Genomic DNA, 15,956 nt, shown 5'->3' on the forward strand with positions numbered 1-15,956 from the left:
ACAGAACAGAGTACCTCATGTCAAGTACCTACATCTAGCTGATCACGCAAGAGCACCTATCGAATACCATAACAATGAGACTCTATTGCACAAGAGTTCTTTCTCAGCCAACAGCAGTCTGGTGCGCCGTAGAGTATTCGAGTTTTTTCAAGTGCCCGGTGAACCGCGATAAGCTCGTGGCCTTACGCCAAGTCAGGCGTGTAGTTCTTGAAGTAATGGTGTAACTCGTTCACCGTCTCGATATTGGCTGCCGGCGCCTGACCGGTTTTAAATTCCGCTGTCTTAGGCAAGGTTCACGAAAAGGAAGCAGTGATGTCAGAGCTGTCTTCCTGAGGGGGTAAAGCTGCTTATGCTGGGCAGAAAACAAACAAGGGCTGTTACGAAACGAAGTGGGGTTAAGTAACTCCAAAATCAAGTGGGCGTCCTTATGCTTAAAAAAAAAGCGGTGCTCGTAACTTTCACAAATTTTGTGCAAGGAGTTCCCAGCAGCGGAGTTGAAAGCGTCTTCAACCCCTTTGCTGGCACATTTTGTGGAGTTCCTTCTGATCGCTCTTTGCTGCATATCGCGACGTTCAAGCGCATCGGGGAACTAATCCGAGCTTCTGGTAATAAAATACTGCCAGTAGCCCATATTAATACCTGGAAAAAAAAATCAGCCCCCCCTCCCCCCCCCCCCCCCCCCATGCTGCCAATCGTACTGCGAATAAAAAGACAGGACACCGTTAGGCAATAAATGTGGAGCACCAATGTGGCGAAGTTGCTAATGGTTAAAAATAAAAAAAAAAATCAATATTTTGTTCTATTTTGTGCTGCTGTTTAAAAATAAACGCGTTGTTCACCCTTTATCTTCTTAGGTATGACGTGGCACGTCAGTACGAGTCTACGTTGCCAGAAAAATTTCCGCGGCAACATTTCCTATAATGTTTTAAACATATGCAGGTTAATGTAATTTCATACACTCTGGAGCAAGACATGGGCAGAGAGTAGTTAAAAAAACAAACAAAACAAGCGTATCATTCTATTTGAGTTTGTTTAATAATAATAATAATAATAATAATAATTGGTTTTTGGGGAAAGGAATTGGCGCAGTATCTGTCTCATGTATCGTTGGACCCCTGAACCGCGCCGTAAGGGAAGGGATAAAGGAGGGAGTGAAAGAAGAAAGGAAGAGATAGGTGCCGTAGTGGAGGGCTCCGGAATAATTTCGACCACCTGGGGATCTTTAACGTGCACTGACATCGCACAGCACGCGGGCGCCTTAGCGTTTTTCCTCCATAAAAACGCAGCCGCCGCGGTCGGGTTCGAACCCGGGAACTCCGGATCAATAGTCGAGCGCCCTAACCACTGAGCCACCGCAGCGGGGCGAGTTTGTTTTAGCCCGTATTGATTTTTTAGCCGAATACGAAGATGTCATGTATTTGGCGCGCCTCCTTTAGCATGGAATGACGCAACTGCGCTGGAAAACAAAGATGGCAGACCAGTCACACAAACCATGCACACGCAGCATCGGATGAATCTGTAAAGAATCTTTCTCGATGTCACGAAGCATATGTATTTCATGTTCCTCCACCGAAAGCTTACGCAACGCAATGCAGATCAGAGTAGCTGAAACGAGGCTGCTGATAGCCGCGGCGCCCCGGCGAGCACGCAATAGTGCGCGGAGTGACTCGCGCACGAGTGGCCTTCCTCATACACTGAAGCGAAACAGGCGCCGAAAAAAGAAAAAAAAAGCAGAATGGTTCGACAGACGGCGAAAGCAAACTTCAACGCCAGACTGGCGCGCGTTTCTGACAGCCCGGACACCGGCGTGGGCACAGCGGTGGGCGCAGACGGTGGGCGCAGCGAACAGGTAGGCAGGAACGGCAGCGCCTTTCACGCCACATGAAACCTGAGCAGCTCAGAGGCGTGTCGGAGAAAAAAGTGTACACCCTTTCGAAGCCTACGTTTTCTAATTTTCGCCTCGTTCCAGCAAGAATTATCAGTGTTCTCGTTAGCATGAACCTGCTTTGACTTGCAGGAAAGGCGCACATCGCAAACGCGCAGGCGGAACTTTGTCAATACCTAATAGGAAACAAGCCTATTCAGCCTGAGTTGCTTTATAAAAGGCCTGGGTTGCTGTGACGTGGCAACAAATAAGCCGTCGCTAAGGCAGCGATCGAATATCGAGCGTTAACACACCTAACATATGTCCCCGGTTGGAAACCCTGCCACGAGCTAGACTTCAACTTAACTAGTAGGTTTACGCTGTACGAAACGCGAAACCTTATGCCACCACTCCAAACACTCTACGATAAACTGTTGAGCCGCTATGTTCATATAAAAATTCGTAAAGGCATGGATTTGGGGTTACATAGGTCGCCGGTTGGAAGCCCTGCCGCGAGGTAGGCTCGAACTTAACTAGCAAGTTTATGCTGCACAAGAATTGTGTGACACTATCTGGAACATTCTGCGGCAAGCGGTTGGCCCGGCCGCAAATTTTACATGAACGTCGGGACCTAGTGGCCCGACTTTGACGCCTGCAAGATATATATATATATATATATATATATATATATATATATATATATATATATATATATATATATATATATATATATATATATATATATATATATATATATATATATATATATATATATATATATATATATATATATATATATATATATATATACCGGATAGACACAGTTTCGATACGAATTGTGGTCCTCGGGCATCACGCTGCCGCCTGCTATTATTTTGTTCCATTATGTAACCACTTCAGTTACCATGGCAACCACTTGGAGGCCGCCATCTTGGATTCTATCCGTGGAATCACCAAACTCGGAGTCTCGAAACGTGGCCAGCAGAGCTAACGCTCTGAAAAATGCTTGATGCTACTTTAGAGTGCACCAGCACACCATTAATTTGTAACTCCTTGTTTTTGCGTCGACAGCCTGCCGAAATATAATCAAACAATAATCGCCGTCCGTGGCTTAGCGTGCATGGGCTTGGCGCCTGGCAGGGGGACATATTTTACGCTGCTTTCTCGGAAAACCAAAAACCAACAAATAATATTAATAATAATAATAATAATTGGTTTTTGGGGAAAGGAAATGGCGCAGTATCTGTCTCATATATCTTTGGACACCTGAACCGCGCCGTAAGGGAAGGGATAAAGGAGAGAGTGAAAGAAGAAAGGAAGAAGAGGTGCCGTAGTGGAGGGCTCCGGAATAATTTCGACCACCTGGGGATCTTTAACGTGCACTGACATCGCACAGCACACGGGCGCCTTAGCGTTTTTCCTCCATAAAAACGCAGCCACCGCAAATAAGAAACAGAAATGGAGCGAGGGAGACGTTCGCTGAAACAGAGATTCGGCTGCTCCGCAAAAAAGGAAAACGCCCATTCCTTATGACGTCTTAAGGAACGCGTCCCCGGAAAGACCGACCGCAGCGCAGCAGAAGCAGGCAGACGCTGCCAGCTGTCACCGTCAGCGGCCCAACCCGACGCTTCCTCTTTGTGCTCCTTGTTGACGGCCCCGTGTCGTCTTTGTCACGTCACCCGCGGAGAAGTCAACACAAGCTTCGGCAAAATAAAAGTGTAAATGTGCACACGTTTGTCTCATAGGAGCCGTGACGCTTGGAGACAGCTCTATCAGGCCAGTTTGCAGCCTTACGTACGCTTAGCAGGGTACTTTTTGAGGAGAGCATATTTTGTCTGTTGTTTACCGAGAGTCACAGTTTCCTCGGTAAAGATTATAGCAGTAGTCTATAGCTTGAAAGATCCGGCCTCGTTGCTTGGGGCATAAATAAAAATGAATAAAGAGGGAAAGCTTGGTTTTGATTACAGTGACTGACTCCGACCGACGCACAGAGGCGCAAGTTGGTCTGTCTTTTTCTTGTCTTGCAAGGACGATAAAAAAGAGAACTGAAAAAGGGAGTTGCTTCTATTTCGAGATCCTGTAACTGGCTAGAAACCGGTTTTACTGGGTGGAATCGTGCTTATCAGCAGTGTTTCAGTTGTTAAAACTTTCCGGCATTTGTTCAGAACTGGTGTCTAGAGAGGTTGGTATTTATGGAAATGATAACGGGACTGACTGAGACTGACAGGAAATTCAAAGTTAAATTGGCTGTTTATGAGATGTGTGAAACCGAAAGGAAATTGCTGTTTGGAAGCTGAAACTGATGGGCGTCAATTGACAGGTTTCTGAGGGTCGACGCGACAGGGACCTTGTCCTGCGGTATAAGAGAGCGATGCCATTGTTAGTGCAGAGGACCGTACTTCCAGGCACATTATCGGGCGGGATGCTCAGCCTCGTTGCTCTCCGGGTTGTGTATTAACCGGAGGCCCTCAGCAAAGCAACGTTTGCCAATTCCACTGTATGGCTCAACCCTTGCAACGCATGACAAGACTACCATTTTTTCTGCAGTATGTAAAGTGTGGCAAGCTGCGGCACAGGCTGGGACAAACACTGAGGCGTACGGTTAGACAGGGAAGGCCCCGAGTATCAACGCAGTGAACCAACAGTACGAACTCTGTGAACAGTACAGCGTGGACATGTCAACTTTGCGGTGCAAGCTGTGCCGGACACTGCATGCAGTATGAAATCACAGCGGTCGTTGTTTGTAAGCACGTTGGTCAGCGCGGTTTGCAAGATAATTTTGTGTAAGCTTGGTGAGCAAGCGAAATCTTTTCGTTCCTCGTTTGCTCCTTGTTTGTTCGTTCCTTGGGCGCTCGCCTACTGATCCGGAGTTCCCGGGTTCGAACCCGACCGCGGCGGCTGCGTTTTTATGGAGGAAAAACGCTAAGGCGCCCGTGTGCTGTGCGATGTCAGTGCACGTTAAAGATCCCCAGGTGGTCGAAATTATCCCGGAGCCCTCCACTACGGCACATCTCTTCCTTTCTTCTTTCACTCCCTCCCTTATCCGTTCCCTTACGGCGTGGTTCAGGTGTCCAACGATATATGAGACAGATACTGCGCCATTTCCTTTCCCCCCAAAACCAATTATTATTATTATTGTTTTCCTCGTGCCATGTATTTGTGCACAGTTCGTTTTAGATCACGCGGGAGGTCAGCGGCTCATTCTAGCTGCGGAAAAAGAACACTCCGCGGATGCTGTAGCCGGTTGCATGACCCCTAGCTGTTGTGTTAAGACGTAGCCCTTTGCGGGTGTGTTTGCTCGTCTACGCGTGCAGCAACGGGGGCATATGTACAGGGCTAGCATGAGTCGTGCGCTGTCACCCCCTTCTTGTGGTTCGAAAAAGGCATGGGGATACGGGAATTGCCCCTTCATCGGGAGCCAGTTGACTTGAAAGTCTTTTGAAGTGGTAGCTTCCCTACTAGAGGTCACGGGCTGAGATCGCCGTGCGTTTCCGATGACCTTCAAGGTTGAGCCAAGGTCAAACCTTCAGTTCATAAGTTTGGAGAACCGGTGGAGGGTTCATGGTCAGACCATTGGTCAAGCAATTAGAGAGATGAAGGGTCAAGGTCATTTCAATGTCAAGTTAAGTTCAATTAGAGGCGTCAAGGTCGCGCCAAGGTCAATCAAAATTTGGTCACATGATTGACTTTGGGCTCATTCAGGAGTCTAACCGCGGCTTTTACGTGATAGGGCGCGACGTCACGCCACCTTTAACCGAGCACATGACGGAAGGAGCGCCAGCACGCCTAGGAAAAATTAACGGTGATTTAGCTTCGGTTAAACCTAGTGAGAAGCGATAGCTTCACGATGGTTTAGCCTGGAAAATACCAAAGAAACACGCAACGAACAGCATAACAAGCCTCTGCCACGCTAAAACATTATGAGCTACCGCTTCTCACTCGCTTTAACCAAAGATAAAGCATCGTTAAGTTTGTCCAGCGACGCTTTCCCCCTTCAGCATTGACGCGTTAGTTTGGATCCGCTGACAGAGGAAGACGGTCCATGCCGTCAGATGCAAGGCACCAGCGCGTCGCTGACTTGGCAAAGGATTAACGGAGCAAGGGTTGGGAGGGTGCCTGACAAGAACCAACGTGCGGGCTTCGAGCGGGTGTCCAAGCTGAAGCGAGATTTCACTCATACGTGGGCGACTCAAGCGGCTCTAGTCTATACGTTCAGTGGGCTTACTACATTTGTGTTTTATATATTTGTATCACACTCTATATATTTTTCAGTTACGAAAGTATACACGTGCCAGCGAAGTCCGTCGTCGTCATCGGCGCGACTCGCCCGTTTCAGAGAGAACAGAAACTTGAAATTCACTTTTATATTTCGCAGCAGGCGCAACATATGGAGCATGGCACCTTCTTCCGCTCTCACCATATCCTAAGTCCTCTTCCCACGGGGACCAGCCTCCAGGTGAGGCAACTACCTTACGGTTACGCATTCCACCACGCTCGTCATACTCTCCACTTTCCACAGTAACTCTCCTCCTTCGCTTTCCACGGTAACCAGTCTACAGGTGGGTCCCAATGCAGCCACCGTCGGGTTGCGCATTGTGACTACTGCTGCACTACTACTACCACAATGCTTAGCCCAAGGAACAGGCCTTTAACAGCTGTCGCTTTAAAATGGCACAGCAGATTTCACCATCGGCCAATTTTGAAACCAGAGGCACACTCTGCACTCCAAGAGCAGTTGTATAGTTAAGAAATAAAGCCTTTATATTAGCTGGAAACAGCTCATTGCCTACAGAAGCCGCCGGAGATGTCGCTTTGGCGAGGGCAAGCGGAAAATTAGATATAGCTATTTCCCGCTTCGACATTTTCGCTTTCAATAACTATCCCACACGCACGCACACACAAAACATGAAAATTGGGGAGACTAAGAGTGCAACTGATTTAGAAAGCTACACATCCTCAACGAAGTGACCTGCTCTTCACGCTTGCTAAAGTGAACTATAAGCACTTTCCAGAGTTAGGTCATATAGATTCATATAGATTCTGAAACAAAGCTGTGGGGATAAGGCAGTTTCTTACGAGCCCAGAATTGGGGCTTTCGATCTCGGTTAACAAGACGAATTGGAAGGCAAAGGGAAAATAAACTTTGCTGTATTCGCCCTGCCAATACTAATCGAATGCCGACGGGGTCCTACTGTTTGCATTTACTTCATGGAATAAAGGTTATCGTTTTCTTTTATTTTCGAAAGAATGAATGGGCTGGTGTTTAGCAGGCAGAAGAAGAGAAGTACGTCCGTTTATAACTCGTCGACGACGCACAAAATTTGTGCGCAATGTGTATGACGTCACTTTTATTGGCCTTAATGTTCTAAGCGGAGAAAGGGAAGTTGCTTTTATTTTGAGAAATTTGTGAGGACTGCGTGGCTGAAATGGGCTGACACAAGGCAAAATGCCATAAGAGTGACTGAGCATTGTAAGAGTCGTCTTAAATAACGTTTCAAGTTTACGTGCAGAAGTCACAGCTCAAAGAGAAAAAAAAACAAGAAAAAAATACGAAAAACAGACCCGCCAGCAATGAAGCATGCGACCGATCTACGAAAACAATAAAAGAATTAAACAAGAAAGCAAAAAAGTCAAACGAAACAAAGAAACAAATAAATAAAAATATATAAATAAACAATGAATTATAAAAATAAACAAATAAATAAATAGGTAAATAATTAAATAAATTGTCAGCGCAATGCCTGGTATGGTACTTGCTCTACGGACGTTAACAACAGCCCCTACTAAGAAAGATTTCATTTGGAGCACAAAACTTAAGGTTTATTTTACTGTCACGAGGTAAGCATATTACTAATGTACCCTGAACGGTCGAGAATCGAAGATGTAAAGGAGACAAGACTTTACAAGCCCAGCTTTCTCGGGCAGAAATTTAACAAATTTAAAATTGTAACACACTCTTATAGAAATTTTGAAGGTAATGGTCCATTATTCTGATATGTAGCAAAATCTTTGTTTTAAAGTTTTTCCATTGATCGCATAGAACAGTTAAGACTGACATAGAAAACGAATGAAGAGCGCTTTTGACGATAGCAAAAACATGAAAAAGAAAATACAACATTGCCGTAGGGTGATCTGCAAATATATTGATTGTTATAGCGAAACCTTAAATTCAATGAAAAATTGCGTTCGAAAACGGTTTTCCGCTCAAAAATACTTTGTGCAGAATTGCTGGGTATGCTCTAGTCCGAAACAGAGAACAAAAATGAAGAAAGCTGTGGAAAAATGCGTGCTCTGAGGAACGATGGTACGTGCGCTGCTGGCACTGCGGCTTAGGAAGATAGCAGAGAGGTGCCCCTGCCTCGCAGTTTTAGTGTTATATTGGAGGCTTTTGAAGAATCAATGCCCTTGTTTACGAAAAGAGTCCACCGTTTCCTTGAATTTAGGAAGGGACAGCAGACGCCTTCCCTTGGTCAGGAGAACACGAAAGTTTGACACCTTATCGTACAAGTCAGTAATAAATCGCGAACACTATGCCTGTAATCTCCCTCAGAGTTTCTAATGAAACTGGTTACATGAATTCTTTTATTCATACTTAAAGGAGCTTAGTTTACTTGACCTCCGCACAAATAATTATTCCTTATGTTGGTTTACAGTCTTGTGCGACAGAATGCGCTGGTCGAAGTGCCGTGAAAAAAAGTTCCGCTCAGAATAAGCGGAAGAATGAAGGTACACAATACACTGGTTTTAGAAACTACTGGAATAATTCTTTGAGAGTACTGCTGGGCGTATATTAAAGAAATGATGTCAATAAAAATGCACCGAACATGGTTAAAAAATTTAAATCCTAAAACTGCCTCGAGTCTACTGCGATGGATAAAACGAACCCAGAGCTCCTTTTTTTTCAGCAAATGCGATTTGATTTGTTATAGCATGGTGGCAATTTCATTAGTTGACGTAACTGTTTGCCTCTGATATATAAATTATATCGATTTATTTCGCCTCACTATGTCATGCACCTGAATCATGTTTGCTTTTAACTGACGACGCTGCGCTGACCACAGGGTGAACAATCATCAACAACTAAAGCTTATAAGAAAGTTCACTTGACGTGAGTTTTTTTTTTCGATCTTAACATGAATAGCTATAAAGGTAAAAGGCAGCAATCCCATTTTTAATAGTTAGAAATTGAAGAAATTTTCAATCCTCGCTTCATAATGGCTTTCTTATAGAGTCCATAGGGAAGCAACCTTTACTGGAGCAATCTCTAACATCACTCTTCTGCTACCACAAAGCCACGGTAATGTGATGTGGAGCTAAATTTTTTTTTGTGGGATTATTCGGGTTACATGGCTTTCGATTAGCCGCCACATGATGCTTTTCTGTAGGGTTTTGTTCAGCCTAGCAATAAAAAGCCTTTAATAACGTCGTACCCTTATGCTGGTTCTTAAGAGAGTACGGTGAGAAGAGAACAAGAACTTTAAACTGTTGCTTCCTTTTTGCAGCAAAGATTATCTTGGTTTGTTCGCCTTCATTTCTTACTCTTGAGAGCCTTTACACAGTTGAAATCTTATTTAAAGGAACAGAATGATTCTTAGACTGCGAAACATTTTGCTTGGAACATCAGCTAAACGCAAAGCGTTACTAGGAACAAGAATGAATATAACTTAGAGGAGAGAAAGAGAAACTTACCAAGAGCTGATAACTTCCAGAATACCCGGAGTACCCGTCCACCTGAAATGAAGCGGACCATTGCTCATTTCGAGGTACGGAAACAGAATTCAACCGAATTATTCTGAAACTTAATAAAAAAAGCGTCCTTTGGAATGCATTATTCCTTTTTCAACAAAATCTCAAGTAAAGTTAGTTTTTTGCATTACAATTGGCACCTCCTCGAAGCATCCCGAGTTTGTATTTAGTGACAATATGCTAATGTAGCGATGCGCTATTTGTGCAGTTTTTACGGTTAGGATAACCCATGAAATGAACAGAACATATTGCCCAGTGGCCTTATATTGTCAGCCTCTCCAGCGTACGGTCGCCGGTGATTGAGGTGTCTGTGACTCCGACCACACTCTGATGGAATAGTGGTTGTCATCTACCTGCGCGCGGGTGCGACTGGCTTACTCAAGTTTAGTGTTTAACCCCTTTTGCTAAATATGCGAGTTCAGACAATTTGCGTTCTTTGTTAATGTATAGCTCAGCAGAAAAACTTTAAGATAAACATAACCACTCTTAGCTAGATGTCCTAATTCCTGCCATGCTGCTATGACCAAGGGCTATCGATGACCGACCACTCGAGCTTTATTTGAGTACCTGCCGCAATTGCTCTCGATAAACGAAAAAGTAGCCATCTGTTCTCGGCTTTCTGAGAGCAGCCAGCCCACATTCTTGTGCCGATAACAAAAGATGTGATTTAGGGAATATTTGTGAACAGGTTCTTTGATAGGAACATTTTTTTTACTAAGCGTAGATGAGATCAGTTTGTACGAACAAAATGATGTTAACTGCCGCCATTGCCGCAAAAGCTAGTAATAAGTCGTGCAGCAGAGTACAGATGATACATATGACAAAACGAGAGACAAGCGCATATTGATATTTAAGTGAGCAGCAAGCAGGCAAGCCACATTTTCTAAGACGTAAAATTTTTCCCTGACAAAGAGTAAAAATAGAGTGCAGATCCCTTACGAACGACTGATCCATAGAACGATTAGCACTCATGCGACCGATGAGGCCAATATCAACAATACGCCTATGCAGACAGGATCACTTCATAGCTTTCTTACTAAACCGGATGAGGCGCCAAATGGGATGAGGCACCAAATGATGTTTCTTCCTTTTCGTATCTCGTAGCGGATTTCGTGTTCTCCGCTTAGGTCACTGCCCTGCATGAGCGGATTGCTGCTCATAACCTACGACAAATGCTGGACATTTTGCAGCTGAGATAAGGCGTAGGGACCTTGTAATCTTATGTGGGGTTTCCATAAATAAAATTGTGTAGCGGGAATAATTCGCTCAACTTAATAATTGGCTGCGCGCCAAACGTGATCTTAAAGTTTTCGGATTAACTGGTAGCCCGCAGAAGGCAGATTAGTATGCTATTGGGGACAGAGTGCCCAACATGCGGCAATATGTTTCAACCGTGCTTCTGTCTCCTATTTGATATACGTCTGCGTTATAGCAGGCCTCCGCCTTCCTGCGGTACTGCTTCCTTACACTCACAGAATTAATGCGACAAACCGCGTTCTGCAGGCAACAAAAAATTGTTCCAGTTAGGGCACAGCTCGTGGAATTTGAAAGCGTAATTTCCTGTAAGCACTCCACAGGCTATATATGTTTAAGCTTTAAAATTTTACGCTGTGGCATCTATTTACAGGCGCACACTATGCAGTAGTTTGGTTTTCAATATCGCCTAAGAGAAAGTGCCATGCGCAAAGCAAATCTCACAATGACGATGTTTTTCTGCGCTCACACATGGGCTGCGGCCATGTTTCTTGCCATCGAGTAGTTAATGGATCCTACGCTTCAATACCGACACTAGCAGACATCTCTATTTAAAAAAATATCTCGCCTCTGCACACTAGACCACATAGATGGTTTAGTTAAAATAAGACATATAAACACGCAGGAATAAATATGAAAGCAAATATGTTAATTCGATAGCATTAGAGCGGTTGTGTGAAGGGAAACTCGGCGGCGTCCGGTGCTTCTCGCACAGGGCATCGAGAGGGTAACTTTGGTGGGAGAAGAGGAGGGAAGGGTGACACTTCATGCGCTGAACAAGGCTAACAGGTGTGGAGAGGAAAGAGAAGTGGCGGAAGTGATGAGGAGCGAGACATAACGTGTGACGTAGAACGTAGCGTGACTGACGCTCGGCCAATCACACAGCCGGGGGAGGGGCGGGGCCTTCCTTCCGCGGAGAGCGGTTTCCGCAGCCGGCGCTCGACCCGCCGCGGTGGCTCAGCGGTTAGGGCGCTCGACTACTGCTCCGGTGTTCCCGGGTTCGAACCCGACCGCGGCGGCTGCGTTTTTATGGAGGAAAAGACAAAGACTGAGCCATTTCCTTTCCCCAAAAACCAATTATAGTCGGCGTTCGAGCGCCCACCGCGCACTTCGTTTCAATAGGTCCGGAGGCGTGTTTCGCGGTGGGGTTCTTGTGCTCTGTCTGTCGCAGTCACCATTTTTAGCCCCCACATTTTTACCTTGATTTTAAAATACACGTTTCAAGGCGCTTATTCCAACGTTGAAAATGCAAGGTTTCGCCATTCTCTGCATGTGTCTCGCGGACACCGTCACTGCGCGGATTGCATGTAGAAAGCTTCATGAGCTGGTGCGATATGGAATAAAACACTACGATGGGAACTTATAAAGACGTGCCTTGAAGGATGGCTTGCTCCAAGCGCTTCCTCTCAGCAAATTTGACCTGGAAAGCTGAAGCGACTGTGCTGTGGACGATAACAGCGACCTCATGCGTGCGTTCCAAGGTTCGTAAAAGGCTGCATTTTATGAAATTGGAGCCGCCGAGCGCTGCCACGCACTTGCTGACGCCGCTTTCTCCGGGCATCTCATTTTCCACTCCCTCATTTTGTATGCTCCTGGACGTCCATCGCAAGGAACACGGCAGCGGCGAACGAGTTACAAGCACGCGCACTGGAAAGAGACGTTATTTCTTCTAGGAAGTATTCGGATGAGTTCAAATAGGTAGAGACACTTTTCCGATGGCTCATGTGCTTAGCACGGCGACTAAATAAAAATAAAAAAGGTAGGAATATTGCATTAAAAATGCCTTCGAGCCAAAAAGTGATGTACAACACGGAAGGTGAACTGTGCACGCGCTTTCTTGGACACCCTTATGATTCGATGGTTGGGCCTAGCGTATCGTTTAAGAAGAAAGCAATGCTTCTGGAACCTGAACCTTTGTCTTTCTGCCAAATAGGTTCAAATTTTGTGAATTCAGTACACGACGGTTTCCGCGTAGTTCCTTACTGAGTTCTGTTCAAGCGTTTTAGTACGTGGCCTCCAGAGGCGTTTTGGCGGAAAAATGAGCAGATCTTAAACCGCTGCTTGGTCATCTACCTCCGTTGTCCTGCAGCAGTCTCTAGAAGCAGTTTTCCAGGCACTTATACCTTATATTCCTATGTAGGTGAGCCTTGCAAAGTTAAAGAGCAAGTAGGACAGCGGAGTTCAAGATGGATCGTGAAAAATGCATAGCACAACTTGCACTAATAATGCTGGAGGATTTCGTCTTCTTAACCTTTCTACCAAGGGCGATCTTGGTGAAAAGTTTAACAACGATAAGCATGCAGCGTTACAAACTTGAGAAACAGACATGTAAATAAAAAAATATGCCGCCACCATCTCGAACACGTTGAAGTAACGAGCGTTAGGTGTTACGAATATGGGATTAGTTAGATCATGAAGTGATCGGTTAATTAGTTGTAATCAATTAAATTTAAGCCTAACCATAACAAAATTAGCTTCATTAGTTTATATTGGTGTATAACGTGTTCTACTCACCTAGAGGATTCCAAGTATCTGATTTCTTTTATGGCCGCACTTTTCTTAAAGTATAACTTACTACCAATTACTAAGCTTTATGACTATCGTCTGAGCAAGTGTGTGAAAAACGAAATGTTGAAGAACATATCTTTTCTATCAAAATTAGCTGGTTTAGAAAAACGAGATGCAATGTACAGCACAAGAAATATAGCACAATGGAACGTAAAAACATACAGAACTTTCTACGGTAATCAAACATTAGAAAATAAACTACCACGACTTCTTAACAAACTCGCACAAAACGATATTGATCTCCAAAACACAACACGCCACAAACTGTTCGAGTATTTTTTTTTTTTACACTACACCTAACCTTTTTTCTGTGATTTGTCTACCTAATTCTTCTTTCTTTCACCATCATTGTAAGTTTTCTTTCCAGCCAGGACAATGCTGTTGATTTTATGCTGACTACTGTAACCGGATAACAGCTCTGCTATATGTATTTTTTTATTTTCTTTATTGTATTGTATTGCATTTTCTTTATTTCTTTACTGTATTGCTGTCAAAGTGGGGGCCCGTGGCCTTGTCAAGCTGTCAAACGGCAGCCTTTACTACGGGTCCACGCCATCATCTGTACCATGGTGGCAAAATAAATTTGAATTTGAATTTGAATTTGATCTCATTAATTACTGAGTTATAAACAATTAAACATAGTCACGTGACTAGTTATGACGTCACAAAATGAATGACGTCTCCAATCAGTCACCAATTCGATATACTAATGCCGTCACCAGTCAATCATCAATTGGGTTGCTATATCGATTTACTAGCTATGGGGGACGCCATAGTGAATTCCTCGGTCTTAGAAAATTTCACGGAGAAGGGAGGTGGCAGCAGACCCCAAGAAATTGAGAGACGTGATGAATAAGAGCTAATGCTCTTAAAACATTGGCAGTGGCTTAGCTCGGCTATGCCATGATGTACGTAGTAGCGAGAGGTACGTTTCCCTGGTTGAGCTTGTGTTTCGGAAACTCGAATGGTGTGATCAGTCACACGACGGGCCTTCACATCCTCTTCTGTTGGTTCCGGTTGACTGATGCCTTCCATAAGCTCTATCTCGGCGGCTATGCGCCATATATTACGCTCGGCAGTGTGGCATCTCCGTTTGGCAAGCCGTTCCCCTCTTTGTTCGGGCGTATCCGCTGCTCTCTTCGCCTTCTGACGTTCATTCTCTCCTTGTTGAGTAGCCAACTGGCAGTCGACAACCTTAAGATCGGAAGAGTTAAATTTCCTTGTTTGTACCGCCGTTTAGCAGCTGCTGGACTCCCCTTCTCTGCATGCATGTCAAACGTTGTGATACAGCCACCCATTATACCTCCGCCTTTTATACGCAATGCTGCGCATGCGACGCGTGGTTCGGGTGATAGAGCGGCGTGCGGTGAGGCGGGGGGGGGGGGGGGGGGGGGGAACACGCGGCGCAGCTGTGGGGTCTCTCTGGTTACCATGGTATCGGCGCATGCGCACAACTGCTTATCCACGTGACGTCACGCTGGGCTCCGACGTTGGAGCGGGAGCGCGGCCGCTGAGATGGCGTAGCGCCCGCCGCACCTTCCTCCTCTCCGGTTGCCATGGTAACGGCGCATGAGAACAACTGTCCTTTCCCATACACCTCGAAATGCTTGACTCAGTGTAGCTCTCGCTACAAAAAATACATCAAGTGCAACCAAGTCGAAAGACAACAAGTAACTGTCGAGCAAAGCGAAACTTGCGGAAGATACAGAGCACATAACCTCGCCTACTCCAGTTCCGCAAACTTCGTTGCGGACGCGGGCTATCTTAATTCTTATCCATCTACCGCGCTTGCACTCTGCAGTGCACGTCACGCCAAGGTAGAGTAATATACGGGATCGACTGAGAGGGACAGGCGATAAAAGTAGAGAGTGAGCAGGGACGAAGGGGAGCCATAAAGCCAGATTAAGAGCAGCGCACACTGGTCGCCGGAGTGCCACTGGCGTGCTCTTTGTCAATTGGAATCGCGACCGCAGCGCCAGTCGGGTCACCGCGCATCCGCAGTCCTTTGGAACAGCGAACGGCTCTCCTGGGGATTCTGGCGGTGTGATGCCGAGATAGCGCACTTCTCTGTGTTGATAGACGCCGCTTTGGAAGCGGCAATAGACCGTGGGACCTTTGCACCATTGCGGGTTATTTCTTTGCAAGAACTGAAAAGAGACGATTGTTGAGCTAGTTGGTTTATGATACTGAAAGGAAACAGCGCGAAAACACGGCACTACAGAAAGGAAGTACACAGACATAGCGCTGTGCCTGTGTACTTCCTTTCTGCAGTCCCGTGTTTTCGCGCTGTTTCGTTCTCGTAAGAAGAACTGGCCACTGTGATGTGATATTCGGCAAATTACAACTCTGAAGGTATTTGAAAGACACTTTAGATGAAACGCGAGAACTAATGACTGCCCTCTGTCGACTTTCAGAATCCTCGTGAGTTGAACGCGGCTGTAAGACTTCAGGGAACTTTATTATAGTGAAGGAAGAAAACGAAATTGGCTGACGTCTAGAACGTCCTATTACTTGCATTTTTTGA

General features: G+C 45.4%; 1 protein-coding gene across 1 annotated transcript in view; it reads right to left on the minus strand.

Annotated features, from left to right (window-relative positions):
- LOC144124122 (rap guanine nucleotide exchange factor 4-like) overlaps window positions 1-15,956 on the minus strand; it is a 396,964-nt gene that overhangs the window by 127,300 nt on the left and 253,708 nt on the right. The window contains exon 4 of the mRNA XM_077656784.1: window positions 9,554-9,595. The gene's annotated coding sequence lies outside the window, so the exon portion shown is untranslated. The remainder of the gene's footprint in view (window positions 1-9,553; window positions 9,596-15,956) is intronic.

Source organism: Amblyomma americanum, chromosome 3, assembly GCF_052857255.1.
Source record: "Amblyomma americanum isolate KBUSLIRL-KWMA chromosome 3, ASM5285725v1, whole genome shotgun sequence".
Taxonomy (NCBI): Eukaryota; Metazoa; Arthropoda; class Arachnida; order Ixodida; family Ixodidae; genus Amblyomma; species Amblyomma americanum.